Raw genomic sequence first — 8,238 nt, forward strand, 5'->3', positions numbered from 1 at the left:
AATGTAAACTGGTGCATCCACTATGGAAAACACTATGAAGGTTCCTTAAAAAACTAAAAAGCAAACTACCATGTGACCCAGAAATTCTACTCCTGGGTATATTTCTGAAGAAAACAAAAACACGAATTCAAGAAAGATATATGCACCCCAATGTTCATAGCAGCATTATTTACAATAGCCAAGATAAGGAAGCAACATAAGTGACCATCAGCAGATGAATGAACAAGAAGATGTGTGTGTGTGTGTGTGTATGAATATTACTCAGCCACAACAAAAAAGAATGAAATCCTGCATTTTGCAACAATGTGAATTGACCTAGAGGGTATTATGCTCAGTGATACAAGTCAGACAAAAAACAAATGCTGTATTGTATCACTTATATGTGAAATCTAAAAAATAAAACAAAAGAGTGAATATAACAAAACAGAAACAGATTCACAGATAAAGAGAACAAACTAGTGGTTACCCGTGGGAAGAGGGAAAAGAGAAGAGTAAGACAAGGGTAAGGGATGAAGAGGTACAAACTACTGTGTATAAAATAAATAAGCTACAAGGATATATTGTACAGCACAGGGAATATAGCCAATATTTTATAATAACTTTAAATGGAAAATATAAAAATACTGAATCATTATATTCGATACCTGAAACTAATATAATATTGTATATCAACTATATACCACAATAAAAAAATAAGAATAGAAACATGAAACCCAAAAGATACAGCAAAGCATTCTAAATATTCAATCAATATACTTGAGATACTCTGTACATAAATGACCATGGTACTGTGCATAGTATTTAGCAACATTTAACAATGACTTCTAATTTTAATTCTAGTTTTTTTCCCCTAAATTCTCTCTAGATTAGAGTTTAAAATAATTTGATTTTTAAATTTCCCACATAACTTTTAGAAAAAATAGAAAATATGGTGATAGTAACACATAACAAAAGATGACCCAGTAAAATTACTTTAAATAAACAAACAAAACATTATCAGACCTACTGGGATGCAATGGACAATAGCGTACACTGGCTGCAAGCCACTACATGACTTAAAACAGTTTACCCAGACTCATGAAATGAGTAGCAGCAGGAAAATACCTAGCAAAAGAGCAACTTCCAGAATTTACCATTCTTCTGTGACCATCTTAAAGCAAATTAATCCAGAACTAGTAGGAGATCAGACTACCTAGGTGGTCTCTGAGTTACACAGCCCTAGAAATACAGCAACTGATGCAAAGCAACCATAAATATCTTCCAACAATCATGCAAGATGTCTCAATCACACCACAAAAATTATACAAGAATCACTCAAATGTAAAAATTGGATGATTTTCTACATAATTTTTCTATGTAATTCTTAGAATTTCATAAAATTTAGGCAGAATTGCTGCTGAAAAATTGTTGGGAAATTCTTCTAAAGTTCCTAAGCAGAACAAAGTGGAATCACACACGAGAGCCCAAAAATTTCACTTACTGTGTGATCTCGGATAAGTTACTTCACTCATTTATGCACATCGACTTGTATGCATATATTTACCTTTCTCTCTCTCTAGAAAATAAGCTTCTTGAGGGCTTGGATTGTGTTTTTTGATCTCTGCTTTATCCTAGTGCAGGGACAATGGAACACAGTAGGCACTCTATAAATACATGACAATCGACTGCCTGCCTGTCAGGGAATGTGAAGGTATGAAACGAACAAATTATCAGCTAAAGGATAGGAGCTACCAGGATAAAGGCCAGAGTCAGTGTTAAGACTGGTTCCAAAACCAGGACCTAATAAAAGAGAAACTGGTAGAAGAAAATAGGAACCCAAGGAAAAAACAAGGAATCAGTCGTATATTCCTGAGCAGGCAATCAGGGTAGTATATTTCTGGTGAACAGCACCTTGTCCTAGGTGGATGTTTAAACATCACAGACATGTATGTGTCTGGTCCCACTGCAAGTTATCTGAAGGGATCAGCAGCTGCCCAAGTTCATAACATAAGACCAATATTTGAGTTCTGTCTTTTCAGCATGGACATTCTAATGACTTTACTTTTTCGTAATTGTGAATTCCTAATTGGAATTACAATAGTAGCCCATTTCCTAGTAGAACTGATTTGAGGTTTTTCACATTATCTTTAAAAATCCTTAGGTTTTTTTCCTTTCCACAAACCTCTAAATAACAATTCTATTTCTCTCATCTCCTTTCAATTAAACTTTTGAAAGAGTTATCTCTTTTCACTTTTATTTGCTTCCAAATTATTTTACAATTCACTACACTCTAGCTTCTGACCCTTGAATTTCATAAAAAGAATCTTTGCTAAGATCATCCTTGACCTTACATGATTATCTGCATGTAATTAAAATCAACAAACACCTTTAAATTTCTGTCTCATATAACCTTACATTGGATAATAATAACTATCCCCTTATTTTTCACATGCTTTTTCCTCCCTCAATTTACAGGATACAAGACTGTTTGGTTTTCTTCCTGTCTGGATAATTTTCCTTTGTCTCTTTAAAATGCCCATTTTCCAACAAGCCATTAAATGATAGTGTTACTCAAAGGTAAGTCTCACTTCCTTTTCTGTTTTCACTCCATATTTTCTCAGAGAGCAATCTCATCCACTCCCATGATTTCAATCACCACTACTGACTCCTAAATTTACCTGTAGTCCAGACCTTTCCTCTGAACTCCAAACATATATATATATATAAGCTTGCTCAATATCTCTAGATATTTAAAAGGACCTAAAATTCAACATATCCAAAATGACTCAAAGTAATAACAGTAGCTTATTAAGCTCTTGCCCTGTTCCACATAATGCTCTCAGTAAGTTAGGTAATATTACCGTCATAATCCTCATTTCATAAATGAGGAAAATGGGGCATAAAGAATATAAGTAAACTGCCCAAGTACATACAGGTAACAAGTCTCAGACCTAAGAGTTGAATCCAGGCCTCCCAGGTACAGAGATTAATTTCTTAACCACCATACTATACAGCTTCCAAATCTTCCTGTCTAAACCTGGTCTTCTTTCACTATTATACATCTCTGTAAATGGTCCTCTACTGGTAACCTATCACAGAATACAATGAGAAACAACTGCATTCTTCCTCCACCTCAGTTGACTGGCAGTTCAACTATGTTCTATAGAGACAGTTTTTCCCTTGCTCCTTTGGAAAAATCTCCAGTGTACTCCATAACTTATTTGCTCACTCAAGACACAGAAAACAATCTAATTTTGCTAGTTAAAATACCAAGGCCCATGTAATAGTTACAAAATCCAAAATCCACGCATCCACTTTCATGGCCTCCACTTCAACACCCCGGGTCCAATCTAACATTTTTTTTCACCTTGACTATTGTTCAATAGCTTACTACTTTCCCTCCATACACTCTGACACCCTTAAATGTTTCCTAAATGGCAGTTTGAATGATCTTTTCAAACAGATCAGATCAGCTGCTGCTTAAACCATTTTAATGGATATTCCATACTCTGCGGCCAAAACCAAAATCTTTAACCTGTCTTGTAGGGCTCTGTGAAGTCTGGACCTTATCTTTCTGCAAGTTCATCACATTACTCTTTGCCTTGATTCAATCAAACTTCTTTTCAGTTCCTTGAAATAGTTATACTCTTCTTGCTTTAGGGCCTTTGCACATACTCCTTCTTCAGCTGGAACATTCCCTCAAAACAATGTTTACTTTAGTAAACTCTTACTCATCTTTCAAACCTCAGCTCAAATTTATTTCTATCACAAGCAAAATCCCTTTAGCACCCATTATAAGGCAGGTTCCTGTGTGCTCCTAAAACAAGGGTCTTGTCCTTTTGGGCCTTTCCATCAGTTTTAATCATTCATTTCCTTGTATAATTAGACTGTGATGGGGGCTTTGTCTATTTCACTCACTGATATATCCCCAGCACCTAGCTTAATACCTGCTATATTATAAAGAGTAAATGAATATATTAGTTCAGTGAGTAAATTATCTATGGTAAATTAAGTTATGCTTTTTAAGCTATAAAGACTTTTAGTAAGACACATTCTATTTATAAAAACCTGTCCTTAAAATGATCCTAGTACTCAATATTTCAGAACTGAATTAATCAGAAATATTAAAATCATTACATATTTCCATAAATATATTTACAAAAAACATAAATATGCAAAATATTTTTTTCATGCTTATAAACTTTGCTAAGGATGGGCTGACTCTTTTAGGTCATTACATCTTAATAATCCCTATATGAATCAGTCAGTGTCATTCTTCCATTACCTCAGATCATGCCATCTGTCCCACAAACACATGGCCTAGACCATAGGGAAGACAGAGTGATTTACTTTAAATGAACTAGCACAAAATTAATTTCTCTAACTTGAAAAATCACTGGTCAGTGTCAAATCATATCACATTATATAGAATATTATAATAATGTTGCTTCACCTTGCAAAGAGTGGTAATATAATGACAGTATAGGACAGTGGAAAGAAAATGGGCCCAGGGATCAGACAGGTCTGGATTTGAATCTTGTCTCTGCCATGGGCCAACTATACAGCCATGAAAAATCATCTTAACATTCATAAACCTAATGTTTTCTCTGTAAAAATGGAAATTATAAATACTTTCTTCATGGAATTGTAAAGATTAAATGAGATATAAGACCTTATGTTATAACTGAATTTTCCAGAAACCAAGAAATTATACATAGATTTAGTAATCTGGACTCAACTAACGATTAGCTGTGACCTTGGTTTTATCTCAACCCTTCAGCTTTTCCCATACTGGTAATTTTCGAGTTACACCTGCAACAACAAACCTTTATTTTCTAGCAAACAATTCCCAAAGAGTTTTGGGTCACTGCTTCCTTTTTTAAAATAATCTTATCTTTATCTCTCTTTGTGATACACTACCAGTCGCTAACATAAATTACAAATATCTTATATACAGTAGTCTCACCAAAAGAGAGAATAATATTTTGTATTTGCTCAAGCAATCCTAGACATCCTCACTCGTTTGGAATTCAAAATTTAAATAAATCAGTTGGCTTCTGTGAGGAAATTTTACTGTCCTTTCTGTCTGAGGAGTTTTGCAGCTTGAAATGAGGAAACTATTTGAAAACTGGCTTCCATGCTTCACATATATAAAGTAATATGTGTATCTAGTATACTAGACAGGTCAGCTACTTATATGCCAATTTAACTTTGATTTATTTTTTTATTATGACCTTGCATAAAATCAACAGTTTCCAAATGGTAAGTAACAATCTTCCTAAGAAGAGTTATCCTCCAAATTAGAAGAAAATTACTTTCTCAATTCAGACTTGCATATTAATTTTCACTTGGAGTTAATGTTTTTCTTCTTTCAGACTGACTTCAAATCAGAAGCAGATTATTTGTCTGACTGAATATTTACAAAAGGATCCTTATTCCTCAGTGTAACACGTATTTATGATACCCGAAAGTTAAAACTAGTGCAAGGAGTAAGAATAGGACATAAAATATGCAACAACTTGAAACTAAAAATAATCCTCCTCACACCCTAGGACCATCTCTCTGTTCCTTCAGAAAACTCAGTATTCTACACACAATAAATGCTAAATAAACATTTTATAAATAAAAAAGTGGATGAGGAAGAGGAAGATGCTATAAATTAGATGCCAAAATGATCTCTGCCGAAACTGAATTAGGCTGGGTTTGCTTAGTTTGTCCTCTGAGGCTACTTATTTCTCCCAAAAGCCTACAGCCATGAATTGTGATAAATATGTCATTTTAGTGGTGCCTGATACTACAGCTTAGCTACTTCTATATCAATATCTAATGGAATAACGGGGTTGGATATAGCTTTATAAAGCTTATTCGATATATTTTGAAAATCACTAAAAATTTAGTCTTTGACAAGCCTCATTTGGTAAATTTCATTTCAGGATGCAGATATGTGGGTATAGATAGGGATGTCAAAAGTCATAGAAGTGGTACAGATTAAGTATAGAATATTAGGGGGTTGAGGGGAACCCTGTGGAACACCCAATTCAGAGGTCAAGAACAAAACTGCATTCTGCAGAGGAAAATGAAAAGAGTTGTTCAGACAGGAATGGAGGAGATGAGTAGAAAATTGAGAAAAAAGTAAATTATGCTTTTAAGTAAAAGATTGCATCCTTCTCTGCCAAATGCTACAGAAGCCACAACGATGTGGACTTAGAAGATCCATAGGATTTTGTAGTGAGGGCATCATGAAGATATCACTCCCCAATTTATATTTTATGAAGTGCTTTTATATGCATTGTTCAGTTTAATACTCAAAGCACAACACTGAAAGATCAACATGATAGTATATTAGAATTTGTACAAATGAAAAAAACTAAGACTGAGATCCAGTTACTTGTGTAGGATCTTACAGCTACTAAATGAGAAAGCCAGGAAAAACACTTTGTATTATTTGTAATAACAATAACAACAACACTAGATCATCATTTACGTTTAATAAGCACCACGTACTATTTTTAGTTCATTATCCTCCCATTTAATCCTCACAATGACCTTATGAGGTATGTTTTATTATTCTCATGTCACAGATGCAAAATCTTATTAGGCCACTAAGGATAAAATGACTTGTCCAAGGTCATATAATAGTACTTGAAAGGCTATGCTGATGAAATAATTCTGGTTTTCTAAATTCCTCTGAGTCAGCTGTTTGATACTGTGACATTGCAGTACTTGATTATTTCATCCTAACAAAAAACTCCTTATTTAATCCACACATTAAAGGTCAGGTAAGTATCACCACATGTTTGAGCTTTTCCTCTACCCTATCCTTATTTTCCAAGTACCAATCTACACTAAAGAACAAACTTCCAGATTCCTATAAGCATTGTCATAAAATGTTTTATAATTCAACTCGGATACGTGTGAGAATTAGTTCAACCATCTCAGTGGTTTGCCCTCTGTTTCATATTCTCCATCATCTAAATGAAACTAAAAATACTTTCCCCTCTACTTTTCATCCCTCCTGCATCCATTTATCCTTTTGATTGGGCTAAGATTAAATATGCATCAAGATATTTAGTCGATGTAATCTAATTCAGCTATGTATGGACACTGGAATTAGACCCAAACTCTTGCTCTCACAGGACACATAAGCTTTGACAAGATATTTTTCCTTTTGGAGGTTCAATTTCTTCACTTAATAAATGGAGAACATCAGACATTTGCCCATCAGGTTGTCATGAAAATCAAAGTGTCTCACACATATCAGGACTTCATTAAATACTTAAGATCTAACTCCACTGCTAATATTGTCAATAAATTCACCAAAAACTCATAAAAAATTAGCTTTAGAAAGTATACAAGTGTTTCCCTATTAATAATTTGTTGTATCATATTTTAGGTATAGTTTCTTATTTTTGACATTTAATCAATTAGTAATAATGTGAAGTTATTTGTTGATTGTTGAGACTCACTAAGTATTTTATTTTAGCCTGAGTAGAATCAAGTGACTCCACTGCTTCCTGGTCATATTAAAACAGAAATTTCAATTTGACCACACTGCTATTTTAGATTTTTCTTTTCCTTCAGTCTCAGCTCTTCAACTCACTGCCTAGATGGATAGTACCTAGTATAGAATTACAGATGTGGCTTTGAAATTTTTACTGGAGTAATACCTAGCAAATATAATTTACAACTTGTAGTGGAGTAGATCTGATCATTGAAATAAGTGCTTATTAGGTCAATAACACATTTTGCTTAATTACTTAACCTTTACCTCTGCAGGCAACAAGTCTTCAACAATTAAACTGTCTCTTCCAAATTATCAACCTCCTGAGTTTACTAGATGTATCTTGAGAAGCAGTTACATATTCAAATTTTTCAACCCCTCTCTGATGAGTCCCAGTATGCATATTCCATTTTTTTATGGAATCTCAATTAGCATCTAAGAACACACTTTGAATAATGTTAATTTAGAATGTTCTACCTTCAAAAAATAATGTACACTGACCATGAAACTTTTGTTATTTTGTGGGCACGTTATATGCTTACATCACTAAAAACTCCAAAAGTACGGCAGGTTTCCAGTAAAGCTTGTTCTAATAGTTCAAATTATATTAACAAGACCCATTTTCTCTCAAGCTCTCCACTGGCCTCATGCTGTCTCCTTGTCTCCACACTATGGACTCTTTGTAGCTACCTCTAAAAAGAAAAAAGAGAGAAAAAGAAAGGGAGGGAGGGAAGGAGAGGAGAGGGGAGGAGAGAGGA

Source organism: Neophocaena asiaeorientalis, unplaced genomic scaffold (genome assembly GCF_003031525.2).
Source record: "Neophocaena asiaeorientalis asiaeorientalis breed wild unplaced genomic scaffold, Neophocaena_asiaeorientalis_V1.1 scaffold434, whole genome shotgun sequence".
Classification (NCBI taxonomy): domain Eukaryota; kingdom Metazoa; phylum Chordata; class Mammalia; order Artiodactyla; family Phocoenidae; genus Neophocaena; species Neophocaena asiaeorientalis.